The sequence below is a fragment of the Lolium rigidum genome, chromosome 6 (assembly GCF_022539505.1).
Source record: "Lolium rigidum isolate FL_2022 chromosome 6, APGP_CSIRO_Lrig_0.1, whole genome shotgun sequence".
NCBI classification, from domain to species: domain Eukaryota; kingdom Viridiplantae; phylum Streptophyta; class Magnoliopsida; order Poales; family Poaceae; genus Lolium; species Lolium rigidum.
Genome location: NC_061513.1, coordinates 232,152,036 through 232,176,660, shown reverse-complemented (window position 1 = coordinate 232,176,660; position 24,625 = coordinate 232,152,036). Strand labels below are relative to the sequence as shown.

The 24,625-nt window shown below is 40.9% G+C and overlaps 2 long non-coding RNA genes across 3 annotated transcripts; both read right to left on the bottom strand.

The window, feature by feature from the left end:
• Window positions 1–5,678: 5,678 nt before the first annotated feature.
• Window positions 5,679–6,995, bottom strand: LOC124665083. The gene is made up of 4 exons (XR_006990476.1): window positions 6,883–6,995; window positions 6,683–6,740; window positions 6,242–6,409; window positions 5,679–5,944 (listed from the first exon to the last, which is right to left on the bottom strand). It is a non-coding gene; the product is annotated as an uncharacterized LOC124665083 (long non-coding RNA).
• A 491-nt stretch (window positions 6,996–7,486) lies between these two features.
• Window positions 7,487–9,647, bottom strand: LOC124665082. 2 transcript variants are annotated; one of them, XR_006990474.1, is made up of 7 exons: window positions 9,426–9,647; window positions 9,254–9,350; window positions 8,327–8,550; window positions 8,034–8,179; window positions 7,862–7,948; window positions 7,637–7,709; window positions 7,487–7,554 (listed from the first exon to the last, which is right to left on the bottom strand). It is a non-coding gene; the product is annotated as an uncharacterized LOC124665082 (long non-coding RNA). The 2 variants fall into 2 exon arrangements; XR_006990475.1 differs by lacking the exons at window positions 9,254–9,350; window positions 9,426–9,647 and adding an exon at window positions 8,945–8,977.
• Between the last annotated feature and the right edge of the window lie 14,978 nt (window positions 9,648–24,625).

The following is a 24,625-nucleotide window of genomic DNA, read 5'->3' as shown; positions in this document are numbered from 1 at the left end:
CACTCTTGCACTTTATTAGTATAATATCATGTGTCACACAGGGTCGCTCTGTGAATCTACCATCTAATGAAGGACGACAACATGAAGCGTCTATGCAAGTAATCCGGCGGTCGCTCCTGGATGAGTCGCGCGAGTTGATTGACCATGCGTCCAAGCTCCGAGATGTGAACGCACATCTGGTAAACCGTGCTGTGAAGCTATGGAATGAGTATGCCGTACTCTTGAATGAGCACTCATCTCTATCAAAGGAGAACTCATCTCTATCGAAGGAGAACATCTCCATCCTAAAAGAGAACTCATCTCTGAAAAAGGAGAACATCTCCATCCTAAAAGAGAATTCATCTCTGAAAAAGGAGCACACCTACTACAAGTGGCGGAGCATGACAGGAAACTCCAGTAATCTTCTTCGGGTGTGAAGAAGGTGTACCCATATGTGCATGTAGAGAGGTGGAGACGGTTGCCGATGAGACAAGTGAGTAGATTAAGGAGGGCAGCCACAGCCTACAACGTTTGTAGTTACAAATCTTCTATCATAAAAGTTGTAGTATCGAAACTAATATGTATCCCTTAATATATGTGGTGTTTGGCAATATATAGTTTAACATGCAAGGACTCTGCAATGTAATTTGTATCAGTTTGATTGGCTTTCTACCCAAGTGAGCATGTGTCATATTTGTCCAAGGTTTGATTTTTGCATCTTATCAGATTTTGTTGAATACCATACTAAAAAAATCCATGTGCATCATTTTGATGCAGAGGCTGGGGGTCTCAACCACCATTACGAAAAGGATATGTCAAGACATGAAACATTGGATAAAATCCTTGACTGTACCCTGCAAGTGTGGCACCTAGAAACAATGATTAAAATTCAAAGCTGCATCTCCTACCAATACAAATGCTATACCAGACAATTTTGAAACAAATTGAATCCAAACCGAAATAAATTAAATTATATTTGGAAGAAGATATGTAGAAATACCCCTGTACAGTAGGACGCTATGTGCAATGCAGGACATATTGGCAAAAAATTACCCGCATATACCAAAGGCATGGGCACCAAGATCTGATGCAAATTTGAATTCGGCCAAAGGAGGGTACTAGCAAAGATTTCGATCGTGCCAGCGATCCAGACATTCTTATGAAGTAAAGGGAATTTGATCATCTTGGTCTTGCAAGTAATGAAATGTGGGAACTCCTAAGATCGACGACGTCAACACTGATGTTTCTTTTTCAGCATAAGCTAGTGGCTGACAACTTTGATTCCAATTCGGCTGATGCAGATGTCCATGAGATCATCAAGAGGATCTTGGATCATGTTGAAGCACGTGTCGACATTCTGCTCTCGTGTTTGAAGGCAGATGATTTTGATAGGGTGATGCAAAAGCCGCCATATGGTCAATAGATTGTTATTATATACATGGAAGTTGTTTCTTGGGTCATCATCTAGATCTTTTGTTTTCTTATGTGATAGCAGTACTTTATGGAAACTATGTTAGTATTGTCTTATACTGAATTGTTGCTACTCTATTTTACTACCTTCATAATGCATAGTAACTTAGATGATGCGTGAGTGTATTAGTTAGCATGTAGACTCATTCTATCTTGAAAAGTGTTATGGTAACATAGCTAGTTACCACTTACCACAACCATCTCTTTCTTCATTTAATATCATGCCATGTCATCAATTTTCCTAGTTGGCAACTCCGCTACACGGATACGGGGCAGAGAGGCCGTGTCCGTGTCGGATACGGTATCCGATACGGATACGGCTCGGATACTGTATCCCTACGGGTTTTGACGTATCGCTAAATTAACGAATTAAAAATAATCTTATATTTACTAATCGGAGACTCCCTATGAAACACCACGTTAATCCTAGAGATTAGAGAATAACATCCATCTGATCTAACAATAATTAACTAGCAGGGTAGCCCGCTCATTTGCGCGGCTAGATTTAGTTATTCTTAGGTCTTCTAATATATAAATTATATCATGCCAATTTTTAGCTTTTCTCTTCCACTCTACTTTTCCATGTGTTTATCTTCCTGCTTATAATTTCATATTGAATAGTAAAAATATTTATTAAGATTTAAAGCTAACATTTCTACATGTATCCAAATTTGATCCTAGAGAAATTCTTTTCTATCGACCTTCTCGTTTGGTGTAATGTGTTTCACCTGTCTTCCAATTTGTATAATATCTCAAAATGAATCATTTTCATGTTGTATTTTGCTTGACCATCTATATAATCCATTACATCTACTATCTGTATGTGTGAGCTAAAGATACAAAGATTTCTCTATGTTGTTTCTACACTTTAAACTTGGCCTACATGGTCTAGCAATATTTAACATCATTTCTCTAAAAATTTTTTGCAAAAGCTCACATTTTGTTCCAATCTATTTCTTTTGCAAAACCAGCTTATCTTACTTTGTCGTGCTCATGTTATTTTTCAAATTTCGCTTCCCCTCTATGGCATGGACAACCACATCACTGATCTCAGATATTGGATCACCATTATTCTTCTTCCAGTGCCTCTCCTACACTTTTCCTTCAAAAAAGTAGTTTTAGTTACTTATATTCAGCAGTCTAATTAAAAAATGTATGCATGTTAATAATCTTAGACATGCTAGATTGACGAACAAAAAACTAATTTTTACTCCATATATCGATTGAAGGTTCATGGATTTTGTGTGGAACTTATAGAAATAATCTTTAATCCATTAAGCTCACCTGCAGCTTTTGCTTCATACGTTAACGATGACCGTGTCGATTGTCCTGCATGCATGTATGCATCCAGTGTAGAATGTTCGGAAGATGTATGTACCTTGTTTTTAACGTAGTAAAAGTTTTTTGTATCTTAATTCCGATCCATTAAGAAAAATACAAACCTAATTCCGACCATTAAGATAAGTTGTGGGGGTCCTGCTTCCTACCTTCAGGATGGTCGTGCCAACCGTCTGACACCCATGCACGCACCGGCCGTTGAATAATCGCGCTGCCACTCGCCGGCGGCGATGACCAATCAATTTAAGAATGTATGAAACATCGATGTACCATGCTACTGTGTGCTGCCGATAATAGTTCAATCTAGAGAATATCTTGCCGATGAGCCAATCGATATTACCTCATTCGTTGCATCTATCCGAGAAGGGGATCATTGAAGATTTGGGCACCTTATGAGACAATGATGGCGCCGTGGAGCTGTTCTAGCAGCATCTCGTCCATGACCTTGGTGAACACGTATGTTGAACCAACTGAAGTTCTCGGTATGATCTGAAAAAGAGTGACATGAATACAAAATTATGGACTGGGATACTTCAGACATAGAACCTATACGATCTGGTGCTTTCAAAAATATGCATTGTCTGGATGGTAGCAGAGTATGAATTTCTACAGAAATCTCGTTATGAATCCTTGCGTCAGGGAGGTACATTCTTACTGAAAAAATGAACAAAAAATGATTAAACAAATGTATCCTATTTGAAATAGGTGTAGTATCTCATGATAATCATCCTAGAAGGACATACCGGATCTAAACTTGTTGTGTCAAATATTCATTAAGATCACTAAGGGTGCATACAGTCCATCCAAGTATTCCATTGGAAACCAAAATAATATTCAATGGTGTTTCAACTAAATTATATTAATATATTTTCAATGATGTCTACAATTGAACTACTGTAATTTATTTACACAATGGCACTGCTGATTAGCCTACCACTAAATTACAATACGCTTGCTGAAATCTGTGGCTTTTTGATGGAATGTCCGGCTGAAGATATAGTCCTTGGGGAAGAAAAGGGGGGTAAATTTCTATAAATTTTACTGGCACAACACCATGCAGAAAAAATGGATATCCCTCGCTACATCGAAAGATGTCATGAGCTCGAATATAAACATGGATGTTGTTTATGTTATGCAAATACACATATTTTTGTCACCTGATGGTCCGTTTCACTAAAGATCTGCACACGCTCCCTAGTTTAGCACGTATATGACCAGAGGTGGAGCAAGTGGCCAACTGCAAAAACAATTTAGTAGTGCTTCAAAATATTCATCTAAAATATGATTCAGAAATCACAACCCTGGAGACCATTCATGCCTTTAAATCATTTGTTCAAGCAAGAAATCACGTCATGTATCATGCAGCTAGATAAAAGTGAAAGACATGCTGAAAAATATTTATCATTCAGAAAAGTTGCTAGTCCAGCATACTATCTCGGTACAGAATATTAGACTGATCCATGAGACCTGCATGTAAGATGCATCCATTGTACATTTATTAAGGAGAGACTTCAGGAAAGTATGTTGTGAACCACATCAATATACGATGATGTGGTAGTGCCATACCACCGTCAAACAGTCCTATTTTTTTGAACGGTGTCAGAGAGCCCTATCATTGTCAGAAAAAACGGTGGTGGCCCTTGGTAGTGTTTCTCCTGAAGATAGAATCAATGGAATCAGGATCATAGAGCACATCTCAAGAAAAAAAATCACGGACCAGATAAAAAGAAGTGACAGAGATGAACTTCTTTACATACATGGATGATCTCAGACTTGACGACTGGCTGGTGCTGTCGCCGCCGGCCCGGCTGATTTGTGGATTCATCGGTAGAGAATTATATATTGATTATGCTGACCTGATGGTGAAAAAAAATCGGTTTTGATTCTTTAATCCCAAACTGTTTCATCAATATCGTGGACCATGAGAAAATAGAAGAAACTAATTAACAGAGCCAGGAAATAACACTTTAGCTTACCTGATTTTTGCAAGGGGACACTGCATCGGGTACTCCACCTCGAAGACACCTTGGACAGACAGGCTTTCCTTGCAGCAGGTTGATACGCATTGACCATCCGAGTCCCTGATTAGAAAAACTGGCCACCGCCATGACCAGCTGCATGGATTGATCTGTTCTCCATGGTTTTTGCAATGGGACAGTGCAAATCGCGTACTCCACCTCGACGATAACTTGGACAGTCTTTCCTTGCAGCAGGTTGATACGCACATGACCAGCTGCATGGATTGATCTGTTCTCCATGGCCGGTAGGAAGACCTATATGCGTAGTACATCATAGTCGTTACCAATAGAGCAGCAACTTCCTATGCGGACGGAAGGATCCAGTGGCATACCAATCTGGTATACCTGCCGGGGACGACGATGGAACTTTCTGGGACAGCCCTCACATCGCGATGGGAGAGGAGGACCTATGCTGACGGAAAGAGTCAGTGACATACCCATCTGGTATTATTGGCGACGACGATGGAATTTTCTGGGACAGCCCTAACGTACATCGCAATGGAAGAGGAGGACCTAGGGCAGGGGGGAAGGCGGCGGCAGATGGGCGTTGCTTAGGCGTTGAGGGGATATGGTTTCCGTAATAGTTAGTTGTCTTTGTTTTAATAATACTAGTGGTTGGGGCGCCCCATGGGGCGCCTCCTAACCGGTCAGGTGCGGCTCAATTACGTCCTAATCCAGGCCCAAGTTCTAAAAAGTGCAGTGTTACATGTTAATTATAACGTACTGAGGCTCGGTGAAACTATTCACCCATCTCACGAGAAGTCCCATCATGCAAAAATGGCATCTACCCAAGATCCTTCAAATCTAAATATGGAACATATTACAATAACTGCAAAAGCGGCATTAAGACTTTAATTGAAGTCATGATCCATTCTTGGTAATGTACAAAGAAATGGTTACAAGGCTTATAAAACATCCTTTTCACCAGTCATACATCCTTTCAGTAACTATAACTTGTAGCAATCTAACATAAATCACCAAGTCAGGTGTTCATAGTTTATACTTTACGCAGAATCTGCGACTGCCAGGGTCATCATATGGAAGTTCTTCTAATTCTCTAACATGTTTTTCCCAGCTTATTCTTGAATACCCATATCTATGATGTGCAGACCAATATTCAATGTTGAAAATATTTAGATCTGCATGTCCATCAAAGGATCATTAGTAAGCTATAAAAAAGTCTAAGCTTGATTGATCTGAAAAGCATATTGCATGTCCATCGAAGGGTCATTAGTAACATGACAACAACCAGAGACCAAGATCCATCTTGCATAAGAAAGTGTGTAACCCCATATGTATGCCCAGTGCATAATTAGATACCTACTCTAGTAGTAATAGAAAGGTCACTGAATGCATAATATACATATACATCAGTTAGTGGATGAACTAAGCAGTAGGCGGTAAAATACAAGCCGTAAGGGAGTTTGGTACTTTACCTGGCTGGATGTAATCTTTGGGTTCAAGCTCAGTTGAGCAGCTCTGATAATTTAATACATCACGTCTGCACAACATAATATCCAGTACTCAAACCTGCTTATCTTGTAAGTAGAATCAACATGGCTGAATTCAAGAAAATCCCCTGTTTCTATGGCTAGTTGCAACCCCTGAAAATAATGGAGTTAAGTATTCGATGTAATAGGTGACAGAAAACATAAGCAGCACATAACACCATGAACTCTATTTCTGGTCGCTGTTTATTTTTATAAAATGGTCTTTGTAACTGAATTTGTCGAGGGAAAGAGATTGAAAAAATAATAATTTTCAATTTTCATCACCACCGCAATATTTTAAGCATAGGCATTGGTTTATACAAAGGGAGAGGCAGCGCTACACATATAACAACAAGCTATTGTCGTGTGGAAGATATTAGGGCTAACCTGTAGTCCAATTGAGAGGAAAACAGTTCACAAATGGTTTAATGTCAAGCTCAGTAACCTACATTTGAAGGAGAAATAAGACCAAATTATATGACATAAAACATGAAATTCTGAAGTACTTTGAGCACATAAGATTCACAATACACAAGTTAGCACATGAACTGATTAGTAACAGGTCATGATGTAATCTCATAAACTACCTGCATTTTTAAACCTGTTTCAACCCATTTGGATTTCGGAATGTCAATGCATGCAACTCCCATATATATCTACTCTTCTGCTTCAGCAATGCAATGGCTTTATCATTTCCAAGATGGTGGAATGAACTGAAACATGCAAAGGAGGGTACTGTTAGAACGAGTTACATGAGATAATATATAATGCAAGAAAACAACACGGAAGGTCTCAAAAAATATCCTATTCAACTTCCTAAACCAAATAAGAATATATGGAGTTTCAATTTCTAAGAAGTAGTAACATAAACCATTTGAAGCATGTCAAATGATGTCCGACTTTTAGTTTTAAGGATCTTACAATTGCTGTGACAAACGATGCAGTAGATGTGAAATTAAGCAACCTCCCTTGACTCAAGTAGCATTTTCATTTTAAAGGGACTTGACATGTACAGTAAAAACAAGGATTATAAGCATGCTTATGTATGTGTGCATGTGAGAGAGGAACCTCGATCTATAATGGAGTGCACACAAGATTGTCTGTGCCACAAAATATTAATGTAATTATCATTTAATTCGACCATAAAGTTCAATAACACTGTGGAATAGCCGGAAAAAAATTTACCTCTTATCTTTTGAGTTGTTTGTTTTCCCCTGTAGTTTCAAACCAAGTTTGGCACTATCGGCATCGCTCACCACCTTCATACGCAAATTGAACATCCCAGTCAATACTAAAATAGAGCTAGCAAATTCAAATTTGACAACAAAAAACCAGAGCTACCTGTCGAGGAGCTTGGAGCTTTTTTCTTTAAGCACAAGTCATATACATCAGGTTCCATACAATAATCCAGTTACTGGTAGGAAAAGAGAAGTACATTACAAACATATTTTGTTGCCAAAAGAGGTGGGATGCATCAGCCTGGATTTAAGTTTAAATTGAGTACACAAATATTTTGAACCAAGAATGCTGGATAAAAAAAACTGATGTAATTCACGTTTGTTGGACCTCAAATTGCCAAATTGGGTGAGAAGTTTGTTCCCCTCCTCATTAGCAAGATCTTGCTGCTACCACACCAGCTGAAGTACGCCACCCCTAGCAACAACTGGAATTATGTGGTGTAATTTATGCTAATAAAAGAACAGAATAAAATAGCCACATAGAGTGCAAGAAAAATCACCTATCATGGCCTACAATCTCCGAGCCGCGATGATCCGAGATGAGCTCTTCTTACCTTCATGGAGCACATGGTATTCTAGGAAGCAGCAATCTAAATATTGCGAAATCGATCATTGGTTTAGAAGCTCGAAGGTTGCTTTCCAAAATCTGAAAATAATACCTGAAGTCAGGAACTCTCAACCATAAAGTTTCTACCACGGACGAGTGAGTATTAAAAAAAACTCTAACACACAGGAAAGGACATCCACTCCATTCAAAACAACAAAACACAAATATGTAGGCATGGAACAGAACCTGGTTGTCGTACTGATTCTTAGAAATTGAAACTCCATGTATTCTTATTTCAAGCACGACAACATCAGATTGGAGATCTCAGTCTCCCTAGGACTCCTCTCCAACGACCTGTACCTCCAGATCCAACTCTGGCAATCCATCTCACACCCACCATGCCATCAAATCATCCACAATTGTTCCCATTGTTTACTCAAGACCACCAAAGCCATGTTTCAGTATCAATACTAAAACAGAAAGGAGAGAAATGTTGTTAGTACACACCTCTTAGCAGATTTCCAGCGTGATATTAATAAATAACATGCAGTACAAAAAATAATCTAGAACAAGAGCAACAATGAGTAGGTTTCTGGAAAATGCGATACGTCATACAAGAAAATAGGCCTGTAGCTGCAGCTCAGTGCAGCTCAGTGCATCTAATAATCAAAGGAGAGCTTTCTTTATTAGATGTGAGTGATGCTATTTAACGTGGGTTCAGATCAATGAAAGTCTAATTCAAACAATCCTGTAGCTGCAGCTCAGTGCATCAATAGGACACAAGTCTCATCCGAATATTTCTCTAATGTTCACACTATCAATGCCATATGCCAGTGTAAGTTCCTTTAATCAACCTACACTTACCCACGTTGGATTTCTCTTGCAACTTCTCCTTTTTTTCCTTTAGACTAAACATATCTGCAGTATGCCCAGAATCAATTTGGCAAATAAATCACCAAACACTTCCGTACAAATAGTCAAGGGCAAAGAAACCTGCACATTTGATCCTAAACTACGAGAGAGAAAAATCCTAGCTCAGATATGTCTATGAGAATCCCGGATGGGAAAATTCCACAGTACAGCTGCAACCAGAGCACACAAATCCAAACACAAATATGCTCCGCATGAACAAACTTGGGAATCTGAGAGCCAAGGGTTTAAAACTCGTCTCACCTCAACCTGCAGTCAACGGCCCCTCTCCCCGGAGGTCGCCCAGATCGAAAAGCTGCGTCCGCCTCAACTCGTCCTCACAGGTCGGCAGATCTCGCCACTGTCATCGCGGAGATAGAAAGCAACGAGTAAGACGACGACCACGCGATTGATCTTTCAAATTCATATTTCTCACCTTGTGCTTGTAGACGAGGCCATCTGCCAATCCGCCGTGGTCCAGCACCACATGAGAAGCACCGCCTCCGCCGCCATCGCCTGGGTCACGCCGCTCTGGCCGGCGAGCCGCGGAGTTGGACCATGTCTTCTTCCACCTGCTTGCCCGCACCATGGACGCCGCTGCCTTGTGAACGAGTGGTGGAGGACGAACGGAGAGAGAGAGGGGGGAGAGGCGCCAGGAAGAGAGAAGCGGCGGCAGCAGGGAGGAAACGTGGATAGGGTTTCTCTGCCCTGGGCGCGACCTCTTTTCCACTCCCTGCAATCTTTTTTTCCAGCGCCGCCACGTGGTCCAATGGGTAGAGATGAAACAAGGCAGAACGCCCAACCCTCGCGCGCTACTCGGCTATCGTGGAGAGCTCTCAGATAGGGCAAAGGGGTACGCAGTTGCTTGTACTCAATAATAGATGTAGAGCCGTTAGATGATACTTATTAGGCTTTTTCCTATCTCAGCCGGGCGTCTCTTCAGGCCCGATCGCCTTAGAAGATAGATTTCTTGCAATGAAAAAAACAACAATTGTTGGCATATATCTCACGATCTGGCTGGAAACTGATCGATCTAGAAGCAGCCACATCTACCTCTCGCCGCTGCATCCGGCGGCAGCAGCCAATGTTTGTTCATCCCGATTCTTTTGGAGATTAGACTGCGGCGGTCTGGCCATGCCCGTCGCCCCTTGCGTCTCACGGCAGACCCCCAATGTCGTGGATTTTGGACTGCGGCCCAATGGCTACAATTTCTGAATCGATCTGGCAGTAGTCTCTTCCGTATCAGGTACCTCCAGAACTGCCGATGATAGAATTTGATGCATGAGTATCGGGGCCTTGATCATCCGTGAGTGATTGATCTGCACACCACTTCTCAGGCTTGGTCGTATCACATCTTAGTGGCATGTACAATATAGTCAGCAATTAATGCTTTACGTAGTCCTTTTAATCAGGCCTCTATAATCTAAGTTTCTCTAGGAAGCTGTATGAATCAAGTACCGTGGTCCATGTGGAAAAGCATAGGTTTGTTAATTATGTCCAAAGTAGCAGAGAATATAATATGTTTATCACGATTGATGTAATAAGTCATCTGGTAGACTTCATAGATCTAAGTTTTACATCCAAAAAACGAGTACAGTATACTATGCGATCATATTTATGGTTCTTTCAGTAAAACAAAGCAGGTGTTTACTTTGACTAATTTCCAAATGTAGGTATGTTGTATGGAGAGGATGAATTCAACAAATACCAGTTCAACCTCCAGTTAGAACATTCATGGTTACTTTTTTTGAATTGCTGAATATACACGCAGTGGTGTAGCACTTAATTTCATAGACCTTACAAGCATACACAAATATATTCTTAATAGGATAAATTAGTTATTCGGTACAAAGTAAATATATTGATTAGTAAGGATATTCACATCTAAATTATAATCTTTACAAGGATGTGAACTAGGTCTTTACATATCTGAACTCATTCATAGATATTGGAACGTATTGAAATTGTTTTCATTGTCCTGACTGTCATGGTTTTAGTTCAAAATTTGAACTAAAATCACAACATGTATTATGGACCGGAGGAGAAACTTCTAAGGCTATATGTACTTTTTCTATGCATTCAAATTAGGATTATTAGTTGGCTATATACACAAATATATAAATGTATTGATTAGTACGGATATTCACATCTAAATTATAATCTTTACAAGGATGTGAACTAGGTCTTTAAATATCTGAACTCATTCATAGATATTGGAACGTATTGAAATTGTTTTCATTGTCCTGACTGTCATGGTTTTAGTTCAAATTTGAACTAAAATCACAACATGTATTATGGACCGGAGGAGAAACTTCTAAGGCTATATGTACTTTTTCTATGCATTCAAATTAGGATTATTAGTTGGCTATATACACAAATATATAAATGTTATCCGTTTATTATTTTTCCAAATGTATAGAAATTTGAGTAGTTTATATCTAGGAGAGGTTAATGATGAATTATAAATTTATTACAACCTTTGATCTGAATTAGTTGTTGTAGGTTCTGTGGACCTATAGGAATTTTAGCCAACATTTAGCGTAAATCTGCAATAATTAATTTGTATCGGATGGAGCACTACTTTCTTACGCACATGTGTGCCACATGTATAAATAATAATGGTGTCCTAAATAATCTTATAAAAATTTCTTAACCCTACAAAAAAATAATATACTAACATGGCCTGTTAAATCAAATATGGTAAGTTTTGGCTAAGTTGCTCATTGCTAAAGCTAAATAAATTCACCGTTCCTTCATGTTACACACAAGTATTTTAGTCAAGACGTTGGGGCCTGATAGATGAATTTTTTCATGTTAGCTTTATCGAACTTAACCTTTTCATTGTAGCCAAAAGATTTGCCATATGTATACGACAGTAGTTCTACGGTTCACTTCCAAAAATTTGTCCTGGTCAAACTGCTTTCTAGGGATGCCACACATTATAGCTCATTCTTTAAATTAGTAATTTTTTCCTATTAAAATTTTAATATGAAAGCATATCATTCTAAGTCTCTGTCCAATTGAAGGGTCAGAACAATAGCTTCCAGCAGTCCGTTGGAATAAAAATGGCTTTACATCTCTACTACTAATAAAAGCCCCAGAGGGGCTGATCCAGACGATCTGGAACGTACGATCGGTTTATTTGACGTCTCACAGCTATCCCATGTTTGAAGGAGCGGACAACGCTTCCCCGACCTGCAGCGCCACTAATCCCATTGCCCCACCCCGGCCCGCGACTCTCTCTCCCAATTCCCCCACGCCGCTGCATCCCGCAACCGCACCCGCCGAGTTCCTCGCCCCATCGCCGCGTCCTCACCTCGCCGCCTGAAATGGATGGCACGCACGCTAATCTAATCCCGTCGGCCCTCCAACATTTTCACCCAACCTGAAGCATCGCGAGCCCGCCGCCGGCACCACCGTGCACACGCCACAAGGATCCTTCCCGCCGCCGATCCCACCGCCTCTGAATGATCCTGCGTGCCTCCGGCGCCTTGCACGACGCCACGGGGAATCTGGCCGCCGCCGACATCCTGCACTTGAAGCCACCGCTCAGCACGCTGCCACACGGATCCTGCCCGTCGTCGCCGCGGGAGGACGCTGCGCAGCACGCGATCGCGCACATCTCAGCCTGCACTCCAGTAGCCCTGCACACGAAGCCCCCTCCCTCGCCTGAGCCCAGCCCTGGACGTTCCTCTTCTACATTGCAGCTTTGCAGTCTGCAAGTACAATCGATTTTCAGGTTTGCTAATTAATAATACTTGGTTTTGACCAGGAAACGATGAATGATTAGTTCCAATTGGTTGCAAATATTATTTAGGTTTGCTAATCCGTAAATGGTTTTGATCATTCACCTATACGCACGTTGATACACAATATTTGTTTTAATAGATCGATGAGCTGTTCATGCAGAGATGCTAACTCTTAGTTCTCATGGAGTCATGGTTAGGATCACCTCAAATATTGGATCAGATGGGGGCAGACAGGGCGAAGTGTCATGTATGCATTTTTACGCATTATGTTACTTAAAAAATCATTTAGAAAATGTTACTGAAAATATACCAGTTAACGCAACTGCACAAACTTTGGATTCAGTGAACGGACTTAACCAGCAAGGAAACTTCTCTGCTTTAAGTGGTAATCTAACTCCTTAACTAGGATATTTTTACGCATTTTGCATCCATTAAATTGGAATTGTTTTAACCTAAAGAATATTTCGAATGTGATGTTCAGGTGTTTCATCAGTAAGCACCGCAGAAATATTTGTTTCAGATTTTTGTCTACACATGATGAAAAATACCAGGTTCAGTTCTTACCCATCAACGTGTCATTGATATGCAAAAATGTGTGCATAGCACATACTGATATATTGCTTTTGTTTATAATGCATTTACCCCTCTGCATATCATGTTTTTAAAATAGCTATTTGCAATTGACTTATTTAGATTTGGCAATGAAGCTTGTCTTGAAATAATCAGCATTTTCTTTGCATACTGTTAAATATTGGTAGCTGTAGTGTCACTGATTTATGGAGAATGGAGACATCGGAAATTGCAGGCTAAAATTGAATATGTAGTTGCTTAAAGATTTCTTATAGCTCTTCCCAATTTCAGTTTCTTCTCACATACAAGAGCAGACCAATAGAAACTATCTGTTTGGGCACTGTCCTCTTTTGTATGAATAATTATTTGATCTATTTTGCTAGAGTGAACTGCATGATATCTCACTATTGTAACTCCCTTTATTCTCCCTGCTATTGTACACAGTGATTTCGGATGAGGAATGGTTACGATTTGTTGATAGTGCTATATTTAGAAAACAAAAAGGGTTAGAGATATAGAAGAATCATGTAGTCTTTTATTCGTAATTAATGATAATATATTTTGAATGCTAAAGTTTATTTGAATGATCACTATGGCATCTTATATTTTCCTGCCAACAAAGGAGATATTATGTATACTTGTGAGTAGGAGCCAGAAAATACCAATGTCAGCAATTCTCAAGAGGTAAGTTCACTACTATACTGGAGTATGCCTTTTCCCCTTTGGTATACCAGTGGTATCATGGGAGCTTCATTTTCTCCACAAAAATACTACTGTTGTACTAAATTACTACATGTTTGAATTGATGTAATGTACATGGACGTAAGAGTTTAATTGTATCAAATTTACACTGGCAGGTAAATACCATATAAGCACGGTGCTCTGCACGAAAATCCTACTCCATACTCTGTCAAGACTGGACCAATCAAGAATGTAGCAACTAGAGCAACTTGTTTTGTTTAATCTGGTTTCTTCATTGCTTCATCAATGCTACATATGTCAGTTCTTTTATGTTGTAGCATCCTCATAATATTGACCAACCAGAGTGTACGTACTCCAGAACTTATATTTGAAATATTGAAGAACATACGACTATGTTGTAACAGTTTACAGATGTTCACTTCTGCTGAGGTGAAGGATTTTGCCGACATCCCAATGTGGAGGTAGAGCTTCCTGATTTATCTTCAGGTTTTGCCATGTTTATGTTACAGATATTAGTTTCCATTTGCTTTGAATCAAACAAAAGAGGAGATGCAAATTATTGCAGTTTCCTCTTTAGTATTTTACAGCAACAAACATAATAGATAATACTGGGAGTTAGCACGAGATTTTAGGGAGAGTGCTCATTTACTTTACATCTTTACATATAATGAACTAACACTAATTTTCAACTTAATTAATAATAATGAACTAACACAATTTTTCAACTTAATTAAATAATAATGAACTAACACTAATTTGTATGCTCTCCATTTCCTATGTACCAATTCTATATGATATAAAAATAATTTGGTACCGACGATCTCATTTTTCCTTGGATGCTACTTCGAGTAAGTAAGGCCACTATATACCGATGTTCCCATCGGTGGGATGTTACTCAAATCATTAAGTTGAATAAAACTTATGCATATTCTATTTAATAAATCTTGTGTCTATGTCCTTTGCTGAGAGCATGCACCCTGAATTTATGGTATTGTACCTGTGCCCAACTGTAGTATACTGTTCTGTGAGGACCATTCTTACTCTAATATGGTTCAGTTACTTGCCTTCTTGATGGACTTGCTGGTGTTAACCATTTTATCTACGGTGTGCCTGTATGTGAGAGCTTTTAAAGTCACATTTGTGCAGTGTATACAAGTTCAGATGTGTCTCCCTTATTATTTTTTGCTTCTGTAACAATGGCAGCAACGTGGAGGCTTAGTGAGTGGCAAAGTGACTCGAGGTTGACTGGCAGAAGTGCCCCGCTAACTACGAGCTGCTCAAGACTCGAGAGTGGCCTCACAGTGTTGCCTCGGTGATACTAAATAATTATGTTTTTTTTTTGCTTTACATTGTCGCTGAAGTAGTGAAATTTATTTTAACACCGCTGATGACTGCTTAACGATGCTAAAACAATGTGTTCTGTTCTGGTTTGATGCTTTGAAGGAAAATGGAAACTCCTGTTGTTTCAGTTCATATGGTGCAAATTAAAATATTGTGCACATGACCCTGTGTATTTATTTTCCTCTCACGATACAAAATACAAGATTAAGCTGATGTCATTGTGTACTTTGTTGCCGCTGGCCAAACTGTGCTTTTGATTGCTTTGTTGTAATAAAAGGAAATATATGTCAGGTGTTATATTGTTCCCTTTTAAGAATTTTTACATGAAAAATTAGTAGCATCAATCATATTAATAGCGAAAATTTTGATTCAAGAGTGATGGAAGGGGTACTTATTTAGTTGTGCCACTCTGAGGCTCCCAACTCCCAAGAACATGTTGATCTTGTTAACCAAAGATTATCCGTAGAGCTTCAATGAAATGTCATGTTTGAAGAACTTGCTATAGAATACATACTAATACAACATGTACAGTTAGCGAATTTGGATCATTCCTTAGCTTGAACAAGAAAATATGTCATATTTACTTTTGTAACTGAAAGATATATGTTGTTTCACATATCTCACAATGTAATTTTATGTTTACGTGCATTGCACGTGCAAACTTACTAGTCATTGAAGCAGCGGAACAACATCATACGACGCAGGTTGTTGCTCACAACACGTAATAAGATCCTCCAAAAATTTATCTGCTTTCATGGCTTACAAAGACTAATCTCCCATGCGTCTAACTTATACACGATTCCTAGAACACCATAAAATTTAATTTTTAATTGCTGAAATATTTATGCCAGCACTCTTTCTATGATAATGGTGGTGTAGATACTACATGTCGCTCATGGTCACATAGTTGCATAGTAACTAGGATGTCTCACGGCTGTTGTCTTTCTGACGGAGATGCAAACTAAGCTTTCTTTTATGTTCGGTATCTACTTTTCCTATGGTTCTATTGGTAAGTTGTAGATTACAGGATGTAGATGGAATGGCATTTTGGTTTAGCTATTTTGAAATTATCTATAAGGTTTTTTTTTGTTGAAGTTGCAACTCAGCGTTCATTCCATATACTACCTCCGATTCAAGGAATAAGGCGCCCTCGTTTTACGTGCTTTTCGTTTGACTAAGTATTACTTTAAATATATAAAGATTATTTGTATGAAATTAACATCATTAGAAAGTGCTTTTCAATACGAATCCAACGATACTAATTACATATAATATAACCAAGATTTTGTTGCTCAATTTTTATGGTCAAAGTTCGTCTTGGAATACGCGTGCGCCTTATTCCTTGGGACGGAGGTAGTACTATGTATTAATTAATATTTATGTATTTTTCCTAATTCTTTAACCATAGCTTGATTAGAAAAATTCATCTGGTGAAATGGATTCACATCATTCTCCAAGATTTCCCGATGAAAATAAACTTAAAAAGGTAAATTAGATTAGTTTGTCACTTAGTATTTTCAAACAAGATCAACGAATGTTATCATAATATAGTGTCATACATACATTTCAATGGTACTACATTAAATGAATGTAGAACAAATATAAGAAAATAACCAAAATCTAGAATAAATATAAGAAAATAAATTGAACTTCCCACAATATTTTATGAATAAGAAAGTATTCTAAAATTTCAGTTTTATTATTATTTATATTTTATGAACATTCTAACCATGGCACGTGCGGATGCACGGGTTGATGACTAGTTGATAATAATTCAGATACCTATTCTAATATGGTTTGGACACAGATCCGATACGGTCCAGCCCATGAAAAATCCTAACCTCTTTTTTAACCCTCCCTTGCCAATTCCCACCCTCCCCCGAGACCCCGACACAGCTGCCTCCTTCCTCTTCTGGTGGCACTACTAGATCTGCACCCAGTAGCAGGTGGCGACCTAGCTGGCGGAGAGCCGACAACTTTTCCGTCTCAGCGCAAGAGCCAAGAAGCTTGACTGGCGGCTGCAGCAAGCAGCCGATGCCAGGCAGCAACCAGTAAGCCAGGAGCAAGCTACAAATCCTAACATTCTACTGTGAAGTTATTTATGTTACAATTTTAGATAAATCAAGGGTTGTGGAGCAATACAAAATGCCGTTGTATCAATGTATTGGTGTAAATTTATTTCTAATTTAGAAAACTATTAAAAGGTATCCTTGTATCAAAATGCCGTATTTATGTATCATATAGATCTGATACGGATATACGTATCCGTCGGTGCTGCGTAGGTTGGCAATGCATGTAACTCTATGTTAATACTCCTTAGTTACTCCCACTATGAGTAGTCTAAGTAGCATAGTCTACCCCGGAAGCAGATCCTCTAACGTGCAAGCTACACCTCTCTAATTTTCCTTCTCCACATCTAATGATTAAGTCTAATTTGATCTAAATTAACTTCCATAATATATGTAAGCCATATGCATTTACAATAATTTGTAACAAACAAAATTATAACTATATCTTTTTAATATTTATACTATTTTTTGTGCAGTAAAAATATACAGTGATTGCTACAGTAAATACATACAGTATTTGTTAATGTTTCCTGAATTTTCTTCTACGTTTTGCACTACTTAAGCACTGTGCTTACCCGACTTGTCATCTCTATATTACAATCACGAGTATATTACTTAGACCATCTGTACAACATACTTTTGTTGCGACTGGATTATTAATAACTTTTTTTACTTAGACCATAGCCTTATTCAAAATCAATTCTCAGTCAAGCTGCAAAATCTCCTACAGATCCCAAATATTTCGGAAGGGCTTTTCAAAATTGATTTTCAAGATACATCATGATTATGATCGTGGTAACCGATTTTCAACGTGATGATGACTTCATGTGACACTTGGCCGTACTAGTACGGTCTCATATTTTTGTATTACTTGGACTGTAGCCAAATTCGAAATCTCATTCCAGCGGCAAAACTTCCCGCCCGAAAAATACAAATATTTCACACGCTTCTAACTTCCCATTCTACCCTCGTAAAGATGACAACAATGTCCATGTATAAGTCGGTTGGTGGGGGATCTACCCTTCATTTTTTTCGATCACCACCTCCCTAGCCCCGGAAACTAACCGAAAAAAAAATTATTTCCCTCAGACCACCCACCGGAACTTCCCAAGTCGCTCTCTCTCCCACCTCCACGACCACCGCACCGGAACATCCCCGCCGGACTTCCCTGGCCTACCCGAGGCCTCGCGATCCTCGTCATCCGGCTGCCTGCCGGAACCGCTTCATCGACGCCGTCATCAACCGGACCGGATCATCCCCGCCGAACCTCGAAACCACATGCTCATCCAGCAGTCTACCGCAGTCGCTTCAGCTGCGGTATCGTCCACCCCACCGGAGCCGCTTCGCCGGATCCGTCGTCCACCCCATCGGATCTTGCTGACCGACACCGCTGTGCATGAACCGGATCTGCTTCATCGGCGCCGTGCATGATCTAAACTCTTCTACTTTTGCTTTTCTATTGCTTGCCTGCAAGTTCTTGTTTAATCTTGCGGGAACCTGTTTGTGATAACGACGCGCCGTTACATTTTTGCAGATGAGATGAGTAACCATGAAGTGTAACGGCCGTCTCTCCAACCCCAAGTAGCACATGTAGCGTACTTCATCACCGGATCTATCAACCCCAGGAAGATCTGCTGTGACTTCCATAGAGTGCTTCTCCTAATGTAAGTCTCTTGTTTTAGCGCCATGTTCTGGGTTCAGATGCTTGTTTGTCTGAAGCTCTTTTAGTTCATTCCTAGATATGACTATAACACCTTGCTATTTTCTAGTTCATTGCTAACTTTAAGCGATTGAACATTTTGGTTTGCATTCCCTCGCTTCGTAGATGTAGCCATCATAACTTCTATCTTCCTCGGTCGTTGTTACAAAAATTATAGGCTGCTACTATTTTGTTCATGCCAATCTTGTTCTCCCCGAACATGTTGGTTTGCATTCCCCGTACTACGGGTGATGCCATTGTTATTTCTATCTACTTCGTCGTAAGCTAACAAAGTAACCGCTCGCTATGAGTTCCTGCATGCTATCGCTCTGTCATCATGCAGTACAAATTTATTTGAACTCGTCACAGCAGCTACTTCCATCATAATTTTGTCTGCCATCTGATTCTTCAAAAGCTGCAATATTAACTTGTTTCTCTTAATTGGCATGGCGCTCACATATAGAATGGTGAACATATTGGTGTGCATTCCCTCTTCTACAAGTTCATAGGTGATCCCACTACATTCCGTTTCTGGTCCATCCTAAGCCGTAGCATTAACTATCCTCTATGTGTTGCTCATTACAACTTTATATCCCGAAACAAATTGATTTTTTCCCTTATCTACAAGTTTATGAGTGATGCCATTATAACTCCTATCTGTTTTATTCCTAGCTATTATAGTAACATCCTGCTATTATTTAGTTCATGGCCAATTTTAAGTAATTGCACATGTTGGTTCGCATTCCCTGCTCTATAGCTTTTGGCTTCGTCACTTCTATATTTGGTTTACATTCCCTGCTGTGTAGATCTAGCCGTCATAACTTTATCTTGCTCAGTCTTGTTACCAAAATTATGGCCTGCTACTATGTTGTTTGTGCCAATTTTTTACTCCATGAACATGTTGGCTTGCATTCCCTGTACTACAGGTGATGCCATTGTTTTGTATCTAGTTCATTGTAAGCTAACAAAGTAAGGACTTAGTTTGGCATGCTATCACTCTGCTATCTAGCATGTAGTACAAATAAACTTTTCATACTACTCGATAATAATTTTGCGTGCCATCTTGTTCTTCAAAAGCTGCATTATTGACTTGTTTCTCTGACTTGGCATGACGCTCACATATGGAATGCTGAACATATTGGTTTGCATTCCCTCTTATACAAGTTCACATGTGATCCCACTATATTCTGTATCTGGTCCATCCTAATCTCAAGCATTAACTATCCTCTATGAGTTGCTCATTACAAGTTTTTATCCCGAAACATCTTGATTTGCATCCCCTTCACTATAAGTCCAGGAGTATTATTTAGTTCACGGCCAATATGAAGTAATTGCACTTGGCACATGTTTTTTCACATTCCCTCCTCTTTAGCTTTTGCCATCGTAACTTCTATTTTTGGTTTACATTCCCTGCTCTGTAGATGTAGCCATCATAACTTCATCTTGCTCAGTCGTTGTTACAAAATTTATAGTCTGCTACTATGTTGTTCATGCCAATTTTGTACTCCCTGAACATGTTGGTTTGCATGGGACTCGACAGTAGTAACTCTGTTGTTTCATTCTAACATGCTCTGTTATATTGGCTGTTGGTATGCGGCATGCACTCTTTTGTTTGCTTATTGTGCGCATTACAATGATCTTGTTATAACAACGAAATGATGAGTTCCAAATTCTTTGGCAAACAATATTGTAGTGTCTTTGCCTTTCCATTGTTGCTGTCTTAACTTGTAATGTCTTTGTTTCAGATATAGGTGCTGCATGGACAACTTAAAAGATTGCCGGATCGCTTCATTGTATTGCTAGGTTTAATTACCATTCAATTTCTCTGGGTTCTGTAATATTTTTTCAAAGCCTTGCAGCTGATGTAATATTTAGTTAGTTTTTATAGTTCTTTCGTGCATTTTTTCTTTGGTGCTTGTGGTAAGTGAGGCTATCCCACAGAAATCATGTGCTGCGTAAATATTCTCAGTATCTAAATCACAAATTCCCATCCCTTAAACGACCCAATTAAGCGAAATCACATATGTGCCGGCCTGCAAAATCCTAAAGCGCCTATTATGCCGGCATATAAACACCAATTAAACGGGCTGGCCCACTTGCTTTTAGGTGGACCCTACCCACTACTGGGCCGGCCCTGTAACAGAAAAGTTGGCCCACAAGCTTATTGGGCCGGCCCGCTAACTCGTCGGGCCAGCCCACCTGATTTACCGTGGACCCCACATACTAATTGGGCCGGCCCGTTAGCACGATAGTGGACCCACAAGCTTATCGGGCCGGCCCACTAACTTGTTGGGCCCGCCCAATTGCTTTTCTCGTGGACCCCACATACTAAATGGGCCGGCCATTTAACAGGAAAGTGGGACCCACCTGTGGTTTTGGCCCGGCCCACTAGCTTGTTGGGCCGGCCCACTTGATATATAGTGGACCCACAAACTAAATGGACCGGCCCTCTAACAGGAATGTGGGACCCACCTGTGTTTTTGGCCCGGCCCACTATCTTGGTGGGCTGGCCCACTTGCTATATGGTGGACCCCACATACTAAATGGGCCGGCCCTTTAACAGGAAAGTGGGACCCACCTGTGTTTTTGGCCCGGCCCACTACCTTGTTGGGCCGGCCCACTTGCTATACGGTGGACCCCACATACTAAATGGGCCGGCCCTTTAACAGGGTGGTGGGACCCGCCTGCGTTTTTGGCCCAGCCCACTTTCTTGTTGGGCCAGCCCACTTGCTATATGGTGGAACTCACATACTAAATGGGCCGGCCCTTTAACAGGAAAGTGGGACCCACCTGTGTTTTTGGCCGGGCCCACTATCTTGTTGGGCCGGCCCACTTGCTACATGGTGGACCCCACGTACTTAATGGGCCGGCCCTTTAACACGAATGTGGGACCCACCAGTGTTGTTGGCCCGGCCCACTGGCTTGTTGGGCCAGCCCATTTGATCTATTGTGGACCCCACATACTAAATGGGCCGGCCCGATAGTAGGATAGTGGGACCCACATGCTAATTGGGCCGACCCAATAACTTCTTGGGCCGGCCCACTTGCTTTAAGGTGGACCCCACTTGGTAAATGGGCCGGCCCGATAACAGGAAAGTGGGTCCCGCATGTCTTGTGGGCCGGCCCTTTCCCTGTTGACCGGTCAAATGAGTGCTTTCGGCCCGGCCCACATGCTTAGTGGGCCGGCCCATTAAAGTTTTGACCAGTCAACCTTAGAGGTTAGGCCCGGCCCACGTAACTAATGGACCAGCCCAGCTATATAGTTGACCGGTCAAACTAAGTCAGCTGGCCCGGCCCGCAAACTTAATGGGTCGGCCCGCTTAAGACGTGGCAGGCCTCGTGTGGGCCTACCATCTACCACGGGGTTTCAGCGGTTAACGCCGTTAACTGCCAGCTAACGGCGTCTGCCACGTGTCAGTTTACATGACGTCAGCAGTCAACGGGCTCCCGGAAACACTTCTGCAACGGTCCGATTTTCCGTGGCGGAAGGGCGCCCAAGCGCGACGGACCGAAAAAATCGTCGTAGGACTTTGCCTGACACAGTTTCGACAACAGAACCCATATCGTCGGGTTAGGCCCATAGGCGATGAAAAGTACCCCTTAGCGGACGATTTTGGGACGTTGTCTATCAGAACTTTTCTTGTAGTGCAAACCTTATCCCTGCGCGTTCCTCTAGAGTCGGCAAGCTCCGTCTTCACCCTCTTCATCTTTGTACATGCCACCGTCTTCCTTCAACATACCCGCCACCGTCTTCTTCCATCTTGTACGCACGCCACCGTCTTCATCCATCTTCTATGTCGTCTTCGTCTCTCTTCGACACCGTCTTCGTCATTGTACTCCGTCTTCTCCATCTTGCAACCTTGAGTCCAACACATGGCTATGGACTTGACCTAGGATTGATTCTCAATGCAACCGTTAGTCCATAGGGATTATCATCAATTACCAAAACCACACATGGGGTAATGGACATGTTCTTTCAACGTCAACATGCCATATAATTAGATGTAGGTTATTTTCGGTTGGGTGTTCGGACCAACTCGCTTTAGAAACTATAGGTTCCTCTTAAAGTAGATATTAAGAAGATTTTGCCTCAAGTTTAGATTTTTTTAAATGGCAAAAGTTCAGAATCTAGACATTAGCTTTTCAACTAACGTTCATAGAAGGTATATACAGACCATATAATTATTCCTTAGTTCTAATTTTATAATAATATAGGGCCCATATTAAAATGTCGCACAGGGCCCCGTTTTTTGTCGGCCCGGCGCTGGCGGGAAATTGCCCGTACCGCTATAGCCAATAACACTCGAGTTCCCTCCGGAGGTTCAGCAGGGACCCTCAACGTGTATCATACCATCTTGGAAAGGAATCGGGTTCGGTTGGCAAATGAGCAACCTGATCAGTCAAGCGAGTGACGTAGGGCATAGCATGGAAGCGCGTTCCGCAGCAACCAAGGTTCAGGAAGATATCGGCCACGAATACCTCGGCTTTCGGAAGATGACACAAGGGAGATCACTTCGAATCTCTCCAACTCCTTTATTTCTATGGACACTGCGGGCATGCTCATGCAAAATCTTTCGTAGGAGCGACGGCTAATCTTGCAGCTTTTTTGATCAATCACCAGCCGACACCCAATGGTCAAATGGCAGTTTGGAGAGCCTCGCGATCCTCGGTGATAAGTTCACCCCTAGGAAGGAGAAAACTACGCATCAGGACAGTGGATCTAAGCATCATTCGAAAGATGCCCGTGATGATATTAGGCAAAGCAAGATCGACAAAGCTCATCGTCGGCGTGCTGAAAGGGAAGGAAATGATAGCGACGATTCCGAAGAAACCTAGGAGTACGACGATGAACTTTGAGGAGCCGATTGTTTAAGCTACAAAATTCAGGAGACGATGCTGCCGAAGAGATTCAAGTTCTTGAATAGATGATTATCTGCAAAATATGATCTTACACAAGGGAAACCAAATAGCGGCAATGCAGTGCCTGCAATTTTACCTGAAATATTCGGCACGGGCATGGTTGAGAAGCCTACCGAATGGATCTATCAGATCCTGGGAAGATTTGGTCGATGCCTTCATCAAGAACTTCTAGGCCACTTATAAGAGACCTGTCGGAATCGAAGAACTACGTCATTGTCAGCAGAAGCCGAAGGAATCAATGCGCGCGTCCATTGGATGTTTTACTAAACTCCTAAACGCTACCGAAGATGTTTCTGTCGATAGAGCGATTGATGCTTTCAGCGATGGCATCCGACGAGAATCTTACAATGAAGAACTTGGCCGAAAGAAGCCAAAAACTATTACTAAGCTGATGGAGATTGCCAACAGTTGGGCTGATGGAGCAGATCACGTAAGGAAGCCACGCTCATGCAGTGATGATGAAGATGATGATCAGAGGCATGATTTAGGCCATCGATGTGACCGCCGCAAAAAGAGGAAAGACCGCGGGTACGATGACACCAACATTGTAGCAGCCGAATGTTCTGATCGGCGTGATGATCGGTAC